General features: G+C 48.9%; 1 protein-coding gene and 4 pseudogenes across 7 annotated transcripts in view; all 5 read right to left on the bottom strand.

Annotated features, from left to right (window-relative positions):
• The window catches only part of LOC140426646 (retinoic acid receptor RXR-gamma-A-like), a 547,996-nt gene that overhangs the window by 492,904 nt on the left and 32,939 nt on the right, over positions 1–22,153 (bottom strand). The gene's annotated exons all lie outside the window — the stretch shown is intronic.
• Positions 1,375–1,790, bottom strand: LOC140427226 (small ribosomal subunit protein eS12 pseudogene; annotated as a pseudogene).
• On the bottom strand, positions 5,596–6,016 carry LOC140427225 (small ribosomal subunit protein eS12 pseudogene; annotated as a pseudogene).
• LOC140427224 (small ribosomal subunit protein eS12 pseudogene) lies at positions 9,817–10,237 on the bottom strand (annotated as a pseudogene).
• On the bottom strand, positions 14,038–14,460 carry LOC140427223 (small ribosomal subunit protein eS12 pseudogene; annotated as a pseudogene).

Genomic DNA, 22,153 nt, shown 5'->3' with positions numbered 1-22,153 from the left:
TGCTTGATGCGGTCGAATGTCCTTTGGGCGATCACGGAGACCGCTGCGCCAGTATCCAACTCCATCTCAAGCGGGTGGCCATTGACCCGTACTGTCACCTTAATGGGGGCCACACGGGGAGCTGCCACACAATGCAGCTGCAGGCAGTTGTCCTCCGTCTCCACGTCCTTAGGAGTAGTCGCCGCAGGTTCATCCACATGGAAGGTACGGCCTCTGGGCTGGTCCCAGTTACGGCCCCTGGGCTGGTCTCAGTTTCGGTTGGAACAACGGCGCCTCTGGCACCCCCAGGACCACCGTCCGCGACGGGGTCGGCGCCTACAAGTCTGACACGGACATGGCTCCTCATCCATTGGCTCTGGAGAAGGCTCCCTTCGGGGGGGAATGTCCGACGGCCACTGGCGTCGGTCCGGACGTTGCCTCGCCCAAGGTACCGCAGGAGTGCGGGGGGACGTTTTCGGACGGAAGGGGTTGCGCCCCAAGGCATGCACTTCCATTCCCTGTAGCTCCTGTACTCCTCGCTCTGCACTCTCTCGGGACAATACTATTTGAATGGCCTGTTGAAAAGTCAATGTTGGCTCCGCTAACAACTTTCTCTGGGTGGCCGCATTGTTAATACTGCAAACCAAACAGTCGCATAACATTTCTGACAAGGTCTCACCATAGTCACAGTACTCCGCAATCCTGCGTAGCCTGGATAGAAAATCGGCAAGGGATTATCCAGAGGTCCTCTCAGCGGTATTAAACCGGTAACGCTGGACTATCGTGGACGGGGTTGGGTTAAAATGTTGCCCCACTATATTCATAAGTTCATCAAACGTTTTGGTGTCCGGCACAGCTGGGTACGTAAGGCTCCTAATCACCCCAAACGTATGCGGCCCGCAGGCGGTGAGCAATATGACCACCTGGCGCTCGTTTTCAGTGATATTGTTTGCCCGGAAATAGTAACGCATCCGTTGTGTGCACTGGTTCCAGCTTTCCAGCGCAGCATCAAAAACATCCAAACGTCCGTACAGAGGCATGGTATAATAGAAAACAACTTGCAACCTGTATCCAACAAAAATCCAGGGAGGTGGCTTCAGCAGTGTAGACAGCTATTCACTTTAACCTTCGTCGCCAGTTTTGTACGGGCCACGAAGAATCCAGCACGAGTTTTAAGGATACAAAGTAATAACATTTATTTACTATAACATATATACATAACAGTTGCAGTAACTTCTCTTGCTACATACTCCTTCCTGCTGGTTCCTGAACTGGCCAGCTTATTTATACTAGGAGTTTACTAGTGGTTTCTCCGCCCCCCCTCATTGGGGAAGCTCATACTCCCACAGGATTGTGGGATAGTCATTAGTCCCCAGCCAATGGTAAATAGGCAGGTTATAACACTCTGAAATAGTTGTCAATGACATCCTTGGCTTGTGAGTCTTTGCCATAATCCTTGACAACAACACAGCTGCAGCCTACAACCTTGCGAGGTTTTCCTTCTCTGTCTATTTTGCACAGGCCTACCCATTCACCAAGTTTTTTGTTGTCATCAACCTTAATCAGGTTGATCTGATGCTCTGCACAGAGTGCCTCTACCAACTTAACATACTGTGCCTCATCACAATTGCCTGCCAGGACACACAAGTGAGCTTGTCGTTTGTCCAGCACCTTGACAACATCCCGGAGATCACAACACAAGTCATCGTGGATGTATGCAGTTTTAAGCACTTCCTGAAGTGCTGTGTTAACATTCATGAGACTGCCTGCAGTTATGCATTCCTCGGCCATTGTGCTGCTTGCTGTGCCGGATCAGGGCGGTTTCCGCGGACCTGAGAAACCGATCCGCCGACAAGGCGGCGGAGAGAGAGCGCTTAAATCCATTATCAAGAACTTTATAGCAGAACATTTGGAAAGCAGTGGCAGGATCAGTCAGAGTCAGCATGGATTTATGAAGGGAAAATCATGCTTGACAAATCAGTTGGAATTCTTTGAAGATGTAACCAGTATACGGTCCAATCACTGTTTGTATAATCACACGGTCCAATCACTGTCTTTTTAATCACACGGTCCAATCACGGTTTGTATAATCACACGGTCCAATCACGGTGTGTATAATCACACGGTCCAATCACGGTGTGTATAATCACACGGTCCAATCACGGTGTGTATAATCACGCGGTCCAATCACTGTTTGTACAATCACACGGTCCAATCGCTGTTTGTACACTCACGCGGTCCAATCACTGTTTGTACAATCACACGGTCCAATCGCTGTTTGTACAATCACAAGGTCCAATCGCTGTTTGTACAATCACGCAGTCCAATCACTGTTTGTACAATCACACGGTCCAATCGTTGTTTGTACAATCACAAGGTCCAATCGCTGTTTGTACAATCACAAGGTCCAATCGCTGTTCGGCTCACAATGCCCCCCTCTGTATTCCCGGAGGAGAAGTTGGCACACAATCAGTGGGAAAGGGCCAAATAGGACGGTGCGTTTCAAGACCTCAGCGTCCTCACCCGCTATGAGGAAATAGTCCTGGACAAAGCACGGTCCAATCACTGTTTGTATAATCAAGCGGTCCAATCAGGGTTTGTATAATCACACAATCACTGTTTCTATAATCACACGGTCCAAACACTGTTTCTTTATCATACATTCCAATCAGCGTTTGTATAATCACGCGGTCTAATCCCGGTTTGTATAATCACATTGTCCAATCACTATTTGTGTAATCACACGGACCAATCACGGTGTGTAAAATCACATGGTTTAATCACTGTTGGTATAATGACACAGCTCACTCACTGTTTGTATAACCGCACGGTCCAATCACTGAATACATAATCACATGGTCCAATCACTGTTTGTATAATTACAGGGTCCAATCACTGTTTGTATAATCTCACAGTCCAAACTGTGTGCCAGTGCAAGAGTTATAGGGGATTCAATTGTAAGGGGAATAGACAGGCGTTTCTGTGGCTGCAATCGAGGCTCCAGGATGGTATGTTGTCTCCCTGGTGCTAGGGTCAAGGATGTCTCGGAGCGGGTACAGGACATTCTGGAGGGGAAGGGGAAACAGCCAGTGGTCATGGTACACATCGGTGCAAACGGCACAGGTAAAAAAAGGTGTGATTTTTCTTTAGCAGAAGGTGCAACGGGGCCAGCATAGTTGCCAGATTGGGGAGGAACTTCCCATAATAGTTTACGAGACCGAGAAAAGAACGAAGATGCGAAGTGTCAGTCGGGGCGGGGGCATGTTGAATTGCACGCACCTTCTCTGCGACGGGGTGCAGACCTTCGCGGTCCACCCGATAACCTAGGTAGACTACTTCCTTTGCCTGAAATACGCACTTTGTGCGACGTAAACGGACTCCAGCCTCCGAAAGGCGTCTAAGGACAGCCTCCAGATTTTCCAAATGTTCCTGCTCCAACGTCCCTGTAATCAAAACGTCATCTAGGTAGACAGCCACACGTGGTAAACCTCTCAAAATGCCCTCCATAACGCGTTGAAAAATTGCGCAGGCAGAGGATACTCCAAAGGGCAACCGTGTATATTCATACAGGCCCCGGTGTGTATTAATCGTTACATATGGTCGGGAGGCAGGGTCCAGCTCCAACTGCAGGTAGGAGTGACTCATATCTAATTTTGTGAACGAGAGTCCACCTGCAAGTTTCGCATAGAGTTCCTCTATGCGAGGCTTTGGATATGGGTCGATTCGGGAAACCGTATTCACTGTAAGTTTATAGTCACCACACAAGCGATCTGTGGCATCTGGCTTCATTACACGTACAATTGGTGCTGCCCAGTCAGCAAAACGGACGGGCCTGATAATACTCAAACTCTCCAAACGAGTGAGCTCCCCTTCTACCTTCTCGAGCAAGGCGTAAGGCACTGGGCCCGCCCGGAAATAGCGCGGCGTGGCTCCTGGTTCAACTTGGATACGGGCTACAGCCCCTTTTATTTTCCCCAAACCAGGCTGGAATACATCTGGGTATCGGCCTAGCCCCAGTCAACCCTTCAGAAACTGTTTGGAGGATGTGCTGCCATTGCAACCGCAAATGGCGCAACCAGTCCCGACCCAACAGGCTGGGCCCATGGCATGATAAGTGGGAAACGCCCCTCCTGGCGTCCATAGACAACAGGGGTCATTGTAGTTCCTGCAATGTCCAGTGGTTCCCCCGTGTAGGTGGCCAACCTGGCCTGTGAGTCGGTTAATGTAAGGGTCTGTATACCCTGCTTGATGCGGTCGAATGTCCTTTGGGCGATCACGGAGACCGCTGCGCCAGTATCCAACTCCATCTCAAGCGGGTGGCCATTGACCCGTACTGTCACCTTAATGGGGGCCACACGGGGAGCTGCCACACAATGCAGCTGCAGGCAGTTGTCCTCCGTCTCCACGTCCTTAGGAGTAGTCGCCGCAGGTTCATCCACATGGAAGGTACGGCCTCTGGGCTGGTCCCAGTTACGGCCCCTGGGCTGGTCTCAGTTTCGGTTGGAACAACGGCGCCTCTGGCACCCCCAGGACCACCGTCCGCGACGGGGTCGGCGCCTACAAGTCTGACACGGACATGGCTCCTCATCCATTGGCTCTGGAGAAGGCTCCCTTCGGGGGGGAATGTCCGACGGCCACTGGCGTCGGTCCGGACGTTGCCTCGCCCAAGGTACCGCAGGAGTGCGGGGGGACGTTTTCGGACGGAAGGGGTTGCGCCCCAAGGCATGCACTTCCATTCCCTGTAGCTCCTGTACTCCTCGCTCTGCACTCTCTCGGGACAATACTATTTGAATGGCCTGTTGAAAAGTCAATGTTGGCTCCGCTAACAACTTTCTCTGGGTGGCCGCATTGTTAATACTGCAAACCAAACAGTCGCATAACATTTCTGACAAGGTCTCACCATAGTCACAGTACTCCGCAATCCTGCGTAGCCTGGATAGAAAATCGGCAAGGGATTATCCAGAGGTCCTCTCAGCGGTATTAAACCGGTAACGCTGGACTATCGTGGACGGGGTTGGGTTAAAATGTTGCCCCACTATATTCATAAGTTCATCAAACGTTTTGGTGTCCGGCACAGCTGGGTACGTAAGGCTCCTAATCACCCCAAACGTATGCGGCCCGCAGGCGGTGAGCAATATGACCACCTGGCGCTCGTTTTCAGTGATATTGTTTGCCCGGAAATAGTAACGCATCCGTTGTGTGCACTGGTTCCAGCTTTCCAGCGCAGCATCAAAAACATCCAAACGTCCGTACAGAGGCATGGTATAATAGAAAACAACTTGCAACCTGTATCCAACAAAAATCCAGGGAGGTGGCTTCAGCAGTGTAGACAGCTATTCACTTTAACCTTCGTCGCCAGTTTTGTACGGGCCACGAAGAATCCAGCACGAGTTTTAAGGATACAAAATAATAACATTTATTTACTATAACATATATACATAACAGTTGCAGTAACTTCTCTTGCTACATACTCCTTCCTGCTGGTTCCTGAACTGGCCAGCTTATTTATACTAGGAGTTTACTAGTGGTTTCTCCGCCCCCCCTCATTGGGGAAGCTCATACTCCCACAGGATTGTGGGATAGTCATTAGTCCCCAGCCAATAGTAAGTAGGCAGGTTATAACACTCTGAAATAGTTGTCAATGACATCCTTGGCTTGTGAGTCTTTGCCATAATCCTTGACAACAACACAGCTGCAGCCTACAACCTTGCGAGGTTTTCCTTCTCTGTCTATTTTGCACAGGCCTACCCATTCACCAAGTTTTTTGTTGTCATCAACCTTAATCAGGTTGATCTGATGCTCTGCACAGAGTGCCTCTACCAACTTAACATACTGTGCCTCATCACAATTGCCTGCCAGGACACACAAGTGAGCTTGTCGTTTGTCCAGCACCTTGACAACATCCCGGAGATCACAACACAAGTCATCGTGGATGTATGCAGTTTTAAGCACTTCCTGAAGTGCTGTGTTAACATTCATGAGACTGCCTGCAGTTATGCATTCCTCGGCCATTGTGCTGCTTGCTGTGCCGGATCAGGGCGGTTTCCGCGGACCTGAGAAACCGATCCGCCGACAAGGCGGCGGAGAGAGAGCGCTTAAATCCATTATCAAGAACTTTAAAGCAGAACATTTGGAAAGCAGTGGCAGGATCAGTCAGAGTCAGCATGGATTTATGAAGGGAAAATCATGCTTGACAAATCAGTTGGAATTCTTTGAAGATGTAACCAGTATACGGTCCAATCACTGTTTGTATAATCACACGGTCCAATCACTGTCTTTTTAATCACACGGTCCAATCACGGTTTGTATAATCACACGGTCCAATCACGGTGTGTATAATCACACGGTCCAATCACGGTGTGTATAATCACACGGTCCAATCACGGTGTGTATAATCACGCGGTCCAATCACTGTTTGTACAATCACACGGTCCAATCGCTGTTTGTACACTCACGCGGTCCAATCACTGTTTGTACAATCACACGGTCCAATCGCTGTTTGTACAATCACAAGGTCCAATCGCTGTTTGTACAATCACGCAGTCCAATCACTGTTTGTACAATCACACGGTCCAATCGTTGTTTGTACAATCACAAGGTCCAATCGCTGTTTGTACAATCACAAGGTCCAATCGCTGTTCGGCTCACAATGCCCCCCTCTGTATTCCCGGAGGAGAAGTTGGCACACAATCAGTGGGAAAGGGCCAAATAGGACGGTGCGTTTCAAGACCTCAGCGTCCTCACCCGCTATGAGGAAATAGTCCTGGACAAAGCACGGTCCAATCACTGTTTGTATAATCAAGCGGTCCAATCAGGGTTTGTATAATCACACAATCACTGTTTCTATAATCACACGGTCCAAACACTGTTTCTTTATCATACATTCCAATCAGCGTTTGTATAATCACGCGGTCTAATCCCGGTTTGTATAATCACATTGTCCAATCACTATTTGTGTAATCACACGGACCAATCACGGTGTGTAAAATCACATGGTTTAATCACTGTTGGTATAATGACACAGCTCACTCACTGTTTGTATAACCGCACGGTCCAATCACTGAATACATAATCACATGGTCCAATCACTGTTTGTATAATTACAGGGTCCAATCACTGTTTGTATAATCTCACAGTCCAAACTGTGTGCCAGTGCAAGAGTTATAGGGGATTCAATTGTAAGGGGAATAGACAGGCGTTTCTGTGGCTGCAATCGAGGCTCCAGGATGGTATGTTGTCTCCCTGGTGCTAGGGTCAAGGATGTCTCGGAGCGGGTACAGGACATTCTGGAGGGGAAGGGGAAACAGCCAGTGGTCATGGTACACATCGGTGCAAACGGCACAGGTAAAAAAAGGTGTGATTTTTCTTTAGCAGAAGGTGCAACGGGGCCAGCATAGTTGCCAGATTGGGGAGGAACTTCCCATAATAGTTTACGAGACCGAGAAAAGAACGAAGATGCGAAGTGTCAGTCGGGGCGGGGGCATGTTGAATTGCACGCACCTTCTCTGCGACGGGGTGCAGACCTTCGCGGTCCACCCGATAACCTAGGTAGACTACTTCCTTTGCCTGAAATACGCACTTTGTGCGACGTAAACGGACTCCAGCCTCCGAAAGGCGTCTAAGGACAGCCTCCAGATTTTCCAAATGTTCCTGCTCCAACGTCCCTGTAATCAAAACGTCATCTAGGTAGACAGCCACACGTGGTAAACCTCTCAAAATGCCCTCCATAACGCGTTGAAAAATTGCGCAGGCAGAGGATACTCCAAAGGGCAACCGTGTATATTCATACAGGCCCCGGTGTGTATTAATCGTTACATATGGTCGGGAGGCAGGGTCCAGCTCCAACTGCAGGTAGGAGTGACTCATATCTAATTTTGTGAACGAGAGTCCACCTGCAAGTTTCGCATAGAGTTCCTCTATGCGAGGCTTTGGATATGGGTCGATTCGGGAAACCGTATTCACTGTAAGTTTATAGTCACCACACAAGCGATCTGTGGCATCTGGCTTCATTACACGTACAATTGGTGCTGCCCAGTCAGCAAAACGGACGGGCCTGATAATACTCAAACTCTCCAAACGAGTGAGCTCCCCTTCTACCTTCTCGAGCAAGGCGTAAGGCACTGGGCCCGCCCGGAAATAGCGCGGCGTGGCTCCTGGTTCAACTTGGATACGGGCTACAGCCCCTTTTATTTTCCCCAAACCAGGCTGGAATACATCTGGGTATCGGCCTAGCCCCAGTCAACCCTTCAGAAACTGTTTGGAGGATGTGCTGCCATTGCAACCGCAAATGGCGCAACCAGTCCCGACCCAACAGGCTGGGCCCATGGCATGATAAGTGGGAAACGCCCCTCCTGGCGTCCATAGACAACAGGGGTCATTGTAGTTCCTGCAATGTCCAGTGGTTCCCCCGTGTAGGTGGCCAACCTGGCCTGTGAGTCGGTTAATGTAAGGGTCTGTATACCCTGCTTGATGCGGTCGAATGTCCTTTGGGCGATCACGGAGACCGCTGCGCCAGTATCCAACTCCATCTCAAGCGGGTGGCCATTGACCCGTACTGTCACCTTAATGGGGGCCACACGGGGAGCTGCCACACAATGCAGCTGCAGGCAGTTGTCCTCCGTCTCCACGTCCTTAGGAGTAGTCGCCGCAGGTTCATCCACATGGAAGGTACGGCCTCTGGGCTGGTCCCAGTTACGGCCCCTGGGCTGGTCTCAGTTTCGGTTGGAACAACGGCGCCTCTGGCACCCCCAGGACCACCGTCCGCGACGGGGTCGGCGCCTACAAGTCTGACACGGACATGGCTCCTCATCCATTGGCTCTGGAGAAGGCTCCCTTCGGGGGGGAATGTCCGACGGCCACTGGCGTCGGTCCGGACGTTGCCTCGCCCAAGGTACCGCAGGAGTGCGGGGGGACGTTTTCGGACGGAAGGGGTTGCGCCCCAAGGCATGCACTTCCATTCCCTGTAGCTCCTGTACTCCTCGCTCTGCACTCTCTCGGGACAATACTATTTGAATGGCCTGTTGAAAAGTCAATGTTGGCTCCGCTAACAACTTTCTCTGGGTGGCCGCATTGTTAATACTGCAAACCAAACAGTCGCATAACATTTCTGACAAGGTCTCACCATAGTCACAGTACTCCGCAATCCTGCGTAGCCTGGATAGAAAATCGGCAAGGGATTATCCAGAGGTCCTCTCAGCGGTATTAAACCGGTAACGCTGGACTATCGTGGACGGGGTTGGGTTAAAATGTTGCCCCACTATATTCATAAGTTCATCAAACGTTTTGGTGTCCGGCACAGCTGGGTACGTAAGGCTCCTAATCACCCCAAACGTATGCGGCCCGCAGGCGGTGAGCAATATGACCACCTGGCGCTCGTTTTCAGTGATATTGTTTGCCCGGAAATAGTAACGCATCCGTTGTGTGCACTGGTTCCAGCTTTCCAGCGCAGCATCAAAAACATCCAAACGTCCGTACAGAGGCATGGTATAATAGAAAACAACTTGCAACCTGTATCCAACAAAAATCCAGGGAGGTGGCTTCAGCAGTGTAGACAGCTATTCACTTTAACCTTCGTCGCCAGTTTTGTACGGGCCACGAAGAATCCAGCACGAGTTTTAAGGATACAAAGTAATAACATTTATTTACTATAACATATATACATAACAGTTGCAGTAACTTCTCTTGCTACATACTCCTTCCTGCTGGTTCCTGAACTGGCCAGCTTATTTATACTAGGAGTTTACTAGTGGTTTCTCCGCCCCCCCTCATTGGGGAAGCTCATACTCCCACAGGATTGTGGGATAGTCATTAGTCCCCAGCCAATAGTAAGTAGGCAGGTTATAACACTCTGAAATAGTTGTCAATGACATCCTTGGCTTGTGAGTCTTTGCCATAATCCTTGACAACAACACAGCTGCAGCCTACAACCTTGCGAGGTTTTCCTTCTCTGTCTATTTTGCACAGGCCTACCCATTCACCAAGTTTTTTGTTGTCATCAACCTTAATCAGGTTGATCTGATGCTCTGCACAGAGTGCCTCTACCAACTTAACATACTGTGCCTCATCACAATTGCCTGCCAGGACACACAAGTGAGCTTGTCGTTTGTCCAGCACCTTGACAACATCCCGGAGATCACAACACAAGTCATCGTGGATGTATGCAGTTTTAAGCACTTCCTGAAGTGCTGTGTTAACATTCATGAGACTGCCTGCAGTTATGCATTCCTCGGCCATTGTGCTGCTTGCTGTGCCGGATCAGGGCGGTTTCCGCGGACCTGAGAAACCGATCCGCCGACAAGGCGGCGGAGAGAGAGCGCTTAAATCCATTATCAAGAACTTTAAAGCAGAACATTTGGAAAGCAGTGGCAGGATCAGTCAGAGTCAGCATGGATTTATGAAGGGAAAATCATGCTTGACAAATCAGTTGGAATTCTTTGAAGATGTAACCAGTATACGGTCCAATCACTGTTTGTATAATCACACGGTCCAATCACTGTCTTTTTAATCACACGGTCCAATCACGGTTTGTATAATCACACGGTCCAATCACGGTGTGTATAATCACACGGTCCAATCACGGTGTGTATAATCACACGGTCCAATCACGGTGTGTATAATCACGCGGTCCAATCACTGTTTGTACAATCACACGGTCCAATCGCTGTTTGTACACTCACGCGGTCCAATCACTGTTTGTACAATCACACGGTCCAATCGCTGTTTGTACAATCACAAGGTCCAATCGCTGTTTGTACAATCACGCAGTCCAATCACTGTTTGTACAATCACACGGTCCAATCGTTGTTTGTACAATCACAAGGTCCAATCGCTGTTTGTACAATCACAAGGTCCAATCGCTGTTCGGCTCACAATGCCCCCCTCTGTATTCCCGGAGGAGAAGTTGGCACACAATCAGTGGGAAAGGGCCAAATAGGACGGTGCGTTTCAAGACCTCAGCGTCCTCACCCGCTATGAGGAAATAGTCCTGGACAAAGCACGGTCCAATCACTGTTTGTATAATCAAGCGGTCCAATCAGGGTTTGTATAATCACACAATCACTGTTTCTATAATCACACGGTCCAAACACTGTTTCTTTATCATACATTCCAATCAGCGTTTGTATAATCACGCGGTCTAATCCCGGTTTGTATAATCACATTGTCCAATCACTATTTGTGTAATCACACGGACCAATCACGGTGTGTAAAATCACATGGTTTAATCACTGTTGGTATAATGACACAGCTCACTCACTGTTTGTATAACCGCACGGTCCAATCACTGAATACATAATCACATGGTCCAATCACTGTTTGTATAATTACAGGGTCCAATCACTGTTTGTATAATCTCACAGTCCAAACTGTGTGCCAGTGCAAGAGTTATAGGGGATTCAATTGTAAGGGGAATAGACAGGCGTTTCTGTGGCTGCAATCGAGGCTCCAGGATGGTATGTTGTCTCCCTGGTGCTAGGGTCAAGGATGTCTCGGAGCGGGTACAGGACATTCTGGAGGGGAAGGGGAAACAGCCAGTGGTCATGGTACACATCGGTGCAAACGGCACAGGTAAAAAAAGGTGTGATTTTTCTTTAGCAGAAGGTGCAACGGGGCCAGCATAGTTGCCAGATTGGGGAGGAACTTCCCATAATAGTTTACGAGACCGAGAAAAGAACGAAGATGCGAAGTGTCAGTCGGGGCGGGGGCATGTTGAATTGCGCGCACCTTCTCTGCGACGGGGTGCAGACCTTCGCGGTCCACCCGATAACCTAGGTAGACTACTTCCTTTGCCTGAAATACGCACTTTGTGCGACGTAAACGGACTCCAGCCTCCGAAAGGCGTCTAAGGACAGCCTCCAGATTTTCCAAATGTTCCTGCTCCAACGTCCCTGTAATCAAAACGTCATCTAGGTAGACAGCCACACGTGGTAAACCTCTCAAAATGCCCTCCATAACGCGTTGAAAAATTGCGCAGGCAGAGGATACTCCAAAGGGCAACCGTGTATATTCATACAGGCCCCGGTGTGTATTAATCGTTACATATGGTCGGGAGGCAGGGTCCAGCTCCAACTGCAGGTAGGAGTGACTCATATCTAATTTTGTGAACGAGAGTCCACCTGCAAGTTTCGCATAGAGTTCCTCTATGCGAGGCTTTGGATATGGGTCGATTCGGGAAACCGTATTCACTGTAAGTTTATAGTCACCACACAAGCGATCTGTGGCATCTGGCTTCATTACACGTACAATTGGTGCTGCCCAGTCAGCAAAACGGACGGGCCTGATAATACTCAAACTCTCCAAACGAGTGAGCTCCCCTTCTACCTTCTCGAGCAAGGCGTAAGGCACTGGGCGCGCCCGGAAATAGCGCGGCGTGGCTCCTGGTTCAACTTGGATACGGGCTACAGCCCCTTTTATTTTCCCCAAACCAGGCTGGAATACATCTGGGTATCGGCCTAGCCCCAGTCAACCCTTCAGAAACTGTTTGGAGGATGTGCTGCCATTGCAACCGCAAATGGCGCAACCAGTCCCGACCCAACAGGCTGGGCCCATGGCATGATAAGTGGGAAACGCCCCTCCTGGCGTCCATAGACAACAGGGGTCATTGTAGTTCCTGCAATGTCCAGTGGTTCCCCCGTGTAGGTGGCCAACCTGGCCTGTGAGTCGGTTAATGTAAGGGTCTGTATACCCTGCTTGATGCGGTCGAATGTCCTTTGGGCGATCACGGAGACCGCTGCGCCAGTATCCAACTCCATCTCAAGCGGGTGGCCATTGACCCGTACTGTCACCTTAATGGGGGCCACACGGGGAGCTGCCACACAATGCAGCTGCAGGCAGTTGTCCTCCGTCTCCACGTCCTTAGGAGTAGTCGCCGCAGGTTCATCCACATGGAAGGTACGGCCTCTGGGCTGGTCCCAGTTACGGCCCCTGGGCTGGTCTCAGTTTCGGTTGGAACAACGGCGCCTCTGGCACCCCCAGGACCACCGTCCGCGACGGGGTCGGCGCCTACAAGTCTGACACGGACATGGCTCCTCATCCATTGGCTCTGGAGAAGGCTCCCTTCGGGGGGGAATGTCCGACGGCCACTGGCGTCGGTCCGGACGTTGCCTCGCCCAAGGTACCGCAGGAGTGCGGGGGGACGTTTTCGGACGGAAGGGGTTGCGCCCCAAGGCATGCACTTCCATTCCCTGTAGCTCCTGTACTCCTCGCTCTGCACTCTCTCGGGACAATACTATTTGAATGGCCTGTTGAAAAGTCAATGTTGGCTCCGCTAACAACTTTCTCTGGGTGGCCGCATTGTTAATACTGCAAACCAAACAGTCGCATAACATTTCTGACAAGGTCTCACCATAGTCACAGTACTCCGCAATCCTGCGTAGCCTGGATAGAAAATCGGCAAGGGATTATCCAGAGGTCCTCTCAGCGGTATTAAACCGGTAACGCTGGACTATCGTGGACGGGGTTGGGTTAAAATGTTGCCCCACTATATTCATAAGTTCATCAAACGTTTTGGTGTCCGGCACAGCTGGGTACGTAAGGCTCCTAATCACCCCAAACGTATGCGGCCCGCAGGCGGTGAGCAATATGACCACCTGGCGCTCGTTTTCAGTGATATTGTTTGCCCGGAAATAGTAACGCATCCGTTGTGTGCACTGGTTCCAGCTTTCCAGCGCAGCATCAAAAACATCCAAACGTCCGTACAGAGGCATGGTATAATAGAAAACAACTTGCAACCTGTATCCAACAAAAATCCAGGGAGGTGGCTTCAGCAGTGTAGACAGCTATTCACTTTAACCTTCGTCGCCAGTTTTGTACGGGCCACGAAGAATCTAGCACGAGTTTTAAGGATACAAAGTAATAACATTTATTTACTATAACATATATACATAACAGTTGCAGTAACTTCTCTTGCTACATACTCCTTCCTGCTGGTTCCTGAACTGGCCAGCTTATTTATACTAGGAGTTTACTAGTGGTTTCTCCGCCCCCCCTCATTGGGGAAGCTCATACTCCCACAGGATTGTGGGATAGTCATTAGTCCCCAGCCAATAGTAAGTAGGCAGGTTATAACACTCTGAAATAGTTGTCAATAACATCCTTGGCTTGTGAGTCTTTGCCATAATCCTTGACAACAACACAGCTGCAGCCTACAACCTTGCGAGGTTTTCCTTCTCTGTCTATTTTGCACAGGCCTACCCATTCACCAAGTTTTTTGTTGTCATCAACCTTAATCAGGTTGATCTGATGCTCTGCACAGAGTGCCTCTACCAACTTAACATACTGTGCCTCATCACAATTGCCTGCCAGGACACACAAGTGAGCTTGTCGTTTGTCCAGCACCTTGACAACATCCCGGAGATCACAACACAAGTCATCGTGGATGTATGCAGTTTTAAGCACTTCCTGAAGTGCTGTGTTAACATTCATGAGACTGCCTGCAGTTATGCATTCCTCGGCCATTGTGCTGCTTGCTGTGCCGGATCAGGGCGGTTTCCGCGGACCTGAGAAACCGATCCGCCGACAAGGCGGCGGAGAGAGAGCGCTTAAATCCATTATCAAGAACTTTATAGCAGAACATTTGGAAAGCAGTGGCAGGATCAGTCAGAGTCAGCATGGATTTATGAAGGGAAAATCATGCTTGACAAATCAGTTGGAATTCTTTGAAGATGTAACCAGTATACGGTCCAATCACTGTTTGTATAATCACACGGTCCAATCACTGTCTTTTTAATCACACGGTCCAATCACGGTTTGTATAATCACACGGTCCAATCACGGTGTGTATAATCACACGGTCCAATCACGGTGTGTATAATCACACGGTCCAATCACGGTGTGTATAATCACACGGTCCAATCACTGTTTGTATAATCACACGGTCCAATCACGGTTTGTATAATCACACGGTCCAATCACGGTGTGTATAATCACACGGTCCAATCACGGTGTGTATAATCACACAGTCCAATCACTGTTTGTATAATCACACGGTCCAATCACTGTTTGTATAATCACACGGTCCAATCACGGTTTGTATAATCACACGGTCCAATCACGGTGTGTATAATCACACGGTCCAATCACTGTTTGTACAATCACACGGTCCAATTACTGTTTGTACAATCACACGGTCCAATCACTGTCTTTTTAATCACACGGTCCAATCACTGTTTGTACAATCACACGGTCCAATCACTGTCTTTTTAATCACACGGTCCAATCACTGTTTGTACAATCACACGGTCCAATCACTGTTTGTACAATCACACGGTCCAATCACGGTGTGTATAATCACACGGTCCAATCACGGTGTGTATAATCACACGGTCCAATCACTGTTTGTACAATCACACGGTCCAATTACTGTTTGTACAATCACACGGTCCAATCACTGTCTTTTTAATCACACGGTCCAATCACTGTTTGTACAATCACACGGTCCAATCACTGTCTTTTTAATCACACGGTCCAATCACTGTTTGTACAATCACACGGTCCAATCACTGTTTGTACAATCACACGGTCCAATCACTGTTTGTATAATCACACGGTCCAATCACTGTCTTTTTAATCACACGGTCCAATCACTGTTTGTACAATCACACGGTCCAATCACTGTTTGTACAATCACATGGTCCAATCACTGTTTGTATAATCGCATGGTCCAATCACTGTTTGTATAATGACACGGTTCAATCACGGTTTGTATAATGACACGGTCCAATCACGGTTTGTATAATCACACGGTCCAATCACGGTGTGTATAATCACACGGTCCAATCACGGTTTGTATAATCACACGGTCCAATCACGGTGTGTATAATCACACGGTCCAATCACTGTTTGTATAATCACACGGTCCAATCATGGTTTGTATAATCACACAGTCCAATCACGGTGTGTATAATCACACGGTCCAATCACGGTGTGTATAATTACACGGTCCAATCACTGTTTGTACAATCACACGGTCCAATCACAGTTTGTATAATCACACGGTCCAATCACGGTGTGTATAATCACACAGTCCAATCACTGTTTGTATAATCACACGGTCCAATCACGGTTTGTATAATCACACAGTCCAATCACGGTGTGTATAATCACACGGTCCAATCACGGTGTGTACAATCACACGGTCCAATCACTGTTTGTACAATCACACGGTCCAATCACTGTTTGTACAATCACAAGATCCAATCACTGTCTTTTTAATCACACGGTCCAATCAATGTTTGTACAATCACACGGTCCAATTACTGTTTGTATAATCATAGAATTCATAGAATCATCAAATTTACAATGCAGAAGGAGGCCATTTGGCCCATCGAGACTGCGCCGGCTCTTGGAAAGAACACACTACTTAAGCCCATGCCTCCACCCTATCCCTGTAACCCAGTAATCCCACCTCACCTTCTTTGGATACTAAGGGCAATTTATCATGGCCAATCCACCTAACCTGCACATCGTTGGACTGTGGAAGGAAACCGGAGCACCCGGAAGAAACCCAAGCAGATACAGGGAGAACGTGTAGACCCCGCAGAGACAGTGACCCAGCGGGGAATCGAACCTGGAACCCTGGAGCTGTGAAGCAACTGTGCTCACTACTATGCTACCGTGCTGCCCTGATCACACGGTCCAATCACTGTTTGTACAATCACACGGTCCAATCACTGTTTGTATAATGACACGGTCCAATCACGGTTTGTATAATCACACGGTCCAATCACTTTTTTTAAAATCACAGGGCCCAATCACTGTTTGTATCTACACACGGTCCAGTCACTGTTTGTATCAACATGCGGTCCAGTCACTGTTTGTATCAACATGCGGTCCAGTCACTGTATCAACACATGGTCCAGTCACTGGTTGTATCAACACATGGTCCGGTCACTATTTGTATCAACACACGGTCCAGTCACTGTTTGTATCAACACGCGGTCCAGTCACTGTATCAACACATGGTCCAGTCACTGTTTGTATCAACACACGGTCCAGTCACTTTGTATCAACACACGGTCCAGTCACTGTTTGTATCAACACACGGTCCAGTCACTGTTTGTATCAACACACGGTCCAGTCACTGTTTGTATCAACACACGGTCCAGTCACTGTTTGTATCAACACACGGTCCAGTCACTGTTTGTATCAACACACAGTCCAGTCACTGTATCAACACACGGTCCAGTCACTGTTTGTATCAACACACGGTCCAGTCACTGTTTGTATCAACACACAGTCCAGTCACTGTATCAACACACGGTCCAGTCACTGTTTGTATCAACACACGGTCCAGTCACTGTATCAACACACGGTCCAGTCACTGTTTCCAAAATCACATGGTCCAATTATTGTTGATTTAATCACACCGTCCAATCATTACAGCACCCCCCACCACTGTATGTTAATCTTTTGGGGCAGCCTTTTTGTCTCTTCAGTTGGTTCAGAACCGTTATTTCCTGCTGGTATAGCAGGGCATGCAGTTCTCTCGCAGCACCGTCCCATCCCTCCCCTTGTGCCCATTTCCTTGTGGCTTCACAGGCTGAGGCTGGTATTTTGTGCCTATTCTTCCGCTGGGCTGTGACTTACTGTTGATATTTTAAGCAGTGCAAGGGTCCAGTTTCCCCAGTTCCATCAAATCCTTGCATGATTCCATCTGTGGGTGGCAGAAAGCTTGTTAAAGCAATCCAGTTGATGCAGGCCTTTAAAAACTGGGAATTTATTCACTGAACGCCCACTTTACTGATCTGACATCCTACCACACACAAAGACCACACTTTATGGGTCATGTGGGATATGAGAGACTCATAGACGGAGAAAGAGACTGCTGTGGGAAGTTCATTAAAATGATTCAATTGCACACACTGGGCACATTACAGCAATAAGTGGTTGAAATCTTTGTCTTTAGTTAAAGAGGAATTGCTACAATCGTTATTGGTTGATGCTGGACTCCGATTGCTAATCTGATAGTCTCTCTTCACTGGGAATTAGCGTCTATCCAATATTTATTTTGTGGTTTCACTGTTGCTGAGAGCTGAACACAAAATACTGATTGACGTTTTAGTGCCGGTTTGAGGGACTCTCAATGTCATCTTTTCAGATGTGATGATGAACTTTGGCCATCTCAAGTAGATGTAACGCTCCTGGTACATACCCCCTGCTATTTGATGGAGAGCTGGGGACCTCCCCCAGGTCTAACATTTAATCCTCAACCAACTCCACTGAAACAGATAATCTGATCCTTATCACGTTGCAGTTTGTGGTAAATTGCTGCCCACAGATTGGCTGCTGCATTTCCTTCATTGCACCAGTTACTGTACTCCAAATTGTTTTCATTTGCTGTGAGCTATTTAACTGGAGGAACTTTCTCCTCATATAGGGAGGTTTTTAGTGGCAGGGCTGAGAGAGGTTTTGGTGCTTTTAGAGAAATGCCAGCGACGCAGGAAGCATGGAGATGAGAAAGAGGAGGGGCTCAAGGATTGATCCTTGGGGGACACCAGAGGTAACGGTGCTGGAACAGGAAGAGAAGCCATTGTAAGTGATTCGCTGACTGGGATTAGATAGATAAGAATGAGAGCAGGTGAGAGCAGTCCCACCCAGCTGGACAACCACGGAGAGGTGTTGGAGGAGGGTGGTGTGGTCACCGTGTCCAAGGCTGCAGACAGCTGGAGAAGAATGAGGAGGGAAAGTTTCCCTTTGTCACGGTCACACACGGTGTCATTTATCACTCTGATAATGGCTGCTTCAGCATTGAGGGAAAACTGTTTGCAGAGCCCCACACGTTCACTAATCCCACTGACCTACCTTTTCCCTTCATCCCATATCAATCCAAAACTAATCCCATTGCTCCTTCTCTCCCTCTTGTCCTGCCTCAATCCATCCAGTGTAGTGTATTGAAAATTGTATTGTGTATTTTGTTCACTTCGAACAACCATACACATGTACTAGCAGAGCGAGCCTAGGAGGAGAACAAAGGAATCCTTGTATTCAACAGCATGTGCAGTTCTGAGTCTGGATGCATCTTGCTGAATCTTCCCAAGAAACTCACCATGGCAAAATTCAGGGTGAAAATATGAAACATGGCTTTCGGGTATGATACCTTTGGAAGGTATTTCTCTCCTTCCTGCCAGACAGCATTTTAAGTGAGAGATTTGGGAATACATTGAGGCTGCTGCCTGTTGTTAAGACACACAAGTGCAGTCCAACTCAGGATTAGGAGGTGGAAGGCACACATGGTATATATTTTATTACGATCCCACGCCAGACCCTAACAATGGCTAGGATACCGGACTGAAACCAATATGTTATTTTATTTAGTACGATTGTGCACAAAGAATACTTTGTTCCAAGACTGATAGCATAAAATAAAGATCTAGGGCGCGATTCTCCGACCCCCACCGGGTCGGAGAATCGCCCGGGGCCGGCGTGAATCCCGCCCCCGCCGGCCCCGGGCGATTGGGGAAAATGCTTAAATCCATTATCTTTTTATTTTTGTTTTTATTTATGAAACACATCACTTTCCTCTGAAATAGTTGTCAATGACATCCTTGGCTTGTGAGTCTTTCCCATCTGTATTCCCACATTGGCAGAAGTGGCTCTGGTGTTCCAAAGGTGTGATAGCAGGTTTTGCAATCACAGCTGACACATGTGAAATGGTCCTATGGCTCCACTAGAACACAGAACATACAGTGCAGAAGAAGGCCATTCGGCCCATCGAGTCTGCACCGACCCACTTAAGCCCTCACTTCACCTTATCCCCGTAACCCATCCTAACCTTTATTTGTGGTCACTAAGGGTAATTTATCATGGCCAATCCACCTAACCTGCACATCTTTGGACTGTCGGAGGAAACCGGAGCACCCGGAGGAAACCCATGCAGACACGGGGAGAACGTGCAGACTCCGCACAGCCAGTAACCCAGCAGGGAATCTAACCTGGGACCCTGGCGCTGTGAAGTCACAGTGCTAATCATTTGTGCTACCGTGCTGCCCACTATGGAGGTGAAGAACTGGAAGATATTTTGAGGCAGTTACAGCTGAGGAAAATTACTATTGGTCAATTGAAAAATGTGTCAACAACATATTTCACAATAAATAAAAATATAATGTACAAAACGTTTGGCGCACTGGGCAAGAAGAAAATAAAACAATTGACCAATAATGAGGCAACTAACAACCAGATGAGATTTTGGCCATGCTGAATATGGCAAACAGGAAATCAGAACACAAATAATCAAACGTTATTTCTCCACTCAACTATGCCAAAAAGCTGTCAGAGCAAGATCACTATTATTTTCAGGGTCCAGTGTGTTGAATGTAGGAATATCAGATCTATTGTATGATATATATTTGGTGCAGTAAGGCTTAAAAGCCCGGGTTTGTGTGTGTGTGCATCTGTTGTAGTAAAGACTGACACTCTGGCTAAAGAGGTACAATTAAAGCATCTGAGACCATGGATATTGTTTACCTGAAGTTGGCTAATGGAATTTTGTTTATATAAAGAAGGTTTCCTGGGGAGTAGATAATTAGAGACATTGGGCTGGATTCTCTGTCCCTGAGACTAAATGTTGAGGCCGGCGCAGGATCCGTGGAGTTCCATGACAGCAAAACTGGCGCCGCACCTGGATCGATTCAGCGACTGTTGATATAATAATCGCTTATTGTCACAAGTAGGCTTCAATGAAGTTCCTGTGAAAAGCCCCAAGTTGCCACATTCCGGCACCTGTTCGGGGAGGTCGGTACAGGAATTGAACCCCCGCTGCTGGCATTGTTCTGCATTACAAGCCAGCTATTTAGCCCACGGTGCTAAATGAGCCCCTATTCTCCATTCACAATCACATCCTCATGATGGTCCATTACAAGGGCCAAAGATATCCTCTTTGCTCCAGAGTAGTGTCAAGACAGAGCTTCTAGCCGGTGGCACAACCTCACCACGACCTTTGTCCACTCTCTTGTTGAGGGGCTAGCACCGGTGCGTTATGTGGATTCCAATGAGAAACAGTGCAGGATTCGCCAGATTTGCGATTGACACTCAGGAGGCTGACAAGCTGCAGCGCCGAATAGACACTTCACACACACCATCCCGACCAACAAGATGGCAGCAAGAAGGGCAGCTCCACGATTTACAGATGCCGAGCTGGAGATCCTCCTGGATGTGGTGAAGAGGTGGTTGACCCTGTACCCGGGCCCGGGAAGGGAGCTACCACCTGCCGCCATTCACTGTGTCTGGGCACAGGTGGCAGAGACGGGCAGTGCCACCAGCAACACCATCCGGACAAACCAGCAGTGCCAGAAAAAACTGCACAACCTCCTCAGGGCAGCCAGGGTGAGGAGGCAACACTGTGCCCCTAGCACTAAACCCATCCCACACATCTGGAGGGTGGCCGAGCACCCACCCTGCACAATTGCCGGCACCCATACCGGCCGCCATGGCCATGGGCTTCTTGAACGGACAGTCCCATCGATTGTGGAGATGCAGTCACAGAGCCAGGGACAACATGAGGGGTTGTCGGTGAGCATCCAGCACCGACAGCCATGTGCGAAAGTCACCTGGAGATTGCAGCGGCGTTCATGAGCGTGGCCCAGTCATAGAAGGCCATGGCTGAAGACGTCGGCAGCATTTCCCAGTCGCTAGCCGACGGGGCGCAGACACAGAGGGAGGTGGCCCAATCCCAGAGGGAGAGGGCCCAGTCACTGGCTGATATGACGCAAACACAGAAGGTGGCGGCACAGTCAATGGGTGATGGAATGGAGTCCCAGACGGAGATGGTCCGCTCCCTGTACTCCATGGCTGCCAGCCATTCAGGGCGAGCATCACCTTGACAGCCACCTGGAGAGGGTGTCCTCCCCCATTGCTCCACAGTGCCAGGTCTGCCATAATCTGGCAGATATGTCGAGACCAGAGTGTGCCTCCATAACTTGCAACATCAGGTGGCATAGGAGCCTCAGGGGATGGCTCCACTCACACTCCCATCCCATGGGACTAGCCCAAGGGCCATCAGGCACCCCGAGGCAGGAGGAGGTGGTGGGGCCCATGCCGGTGACTCCCGCAAGGGAGCTGCCGGAACACCGCAGCATCACGAACTCCCCCGCTCCTGTCCCTGCCGCATCTGGTGGGCAGCGGGCAGAACAAGGCGGCACCACAGTGGAGGGCCCCTCCAGAGCGGTCCAGGCACCTGAAC

This window comes from Scyliorhinus torazame, chromosome 7, assembly GCF_047496885.1.
Source record: "Scyliorhinus torazame isolate Kashiwa2021f chromosome 7, sScyTor2.1, whole genome shotgun sequence".
NCBI classification, from domain to species: Eukaryota; Metazoa; Chordata; class Chondrichthyes; order Carcharhiniformes; family Scyliorhinidae; genus Scyliorhinus; species Scyliorhinus torazame.
Note: the sequence above shows the minus strand (reverse complement) of the source record. Positions and strands in the feature narration are given on the sequence as shown.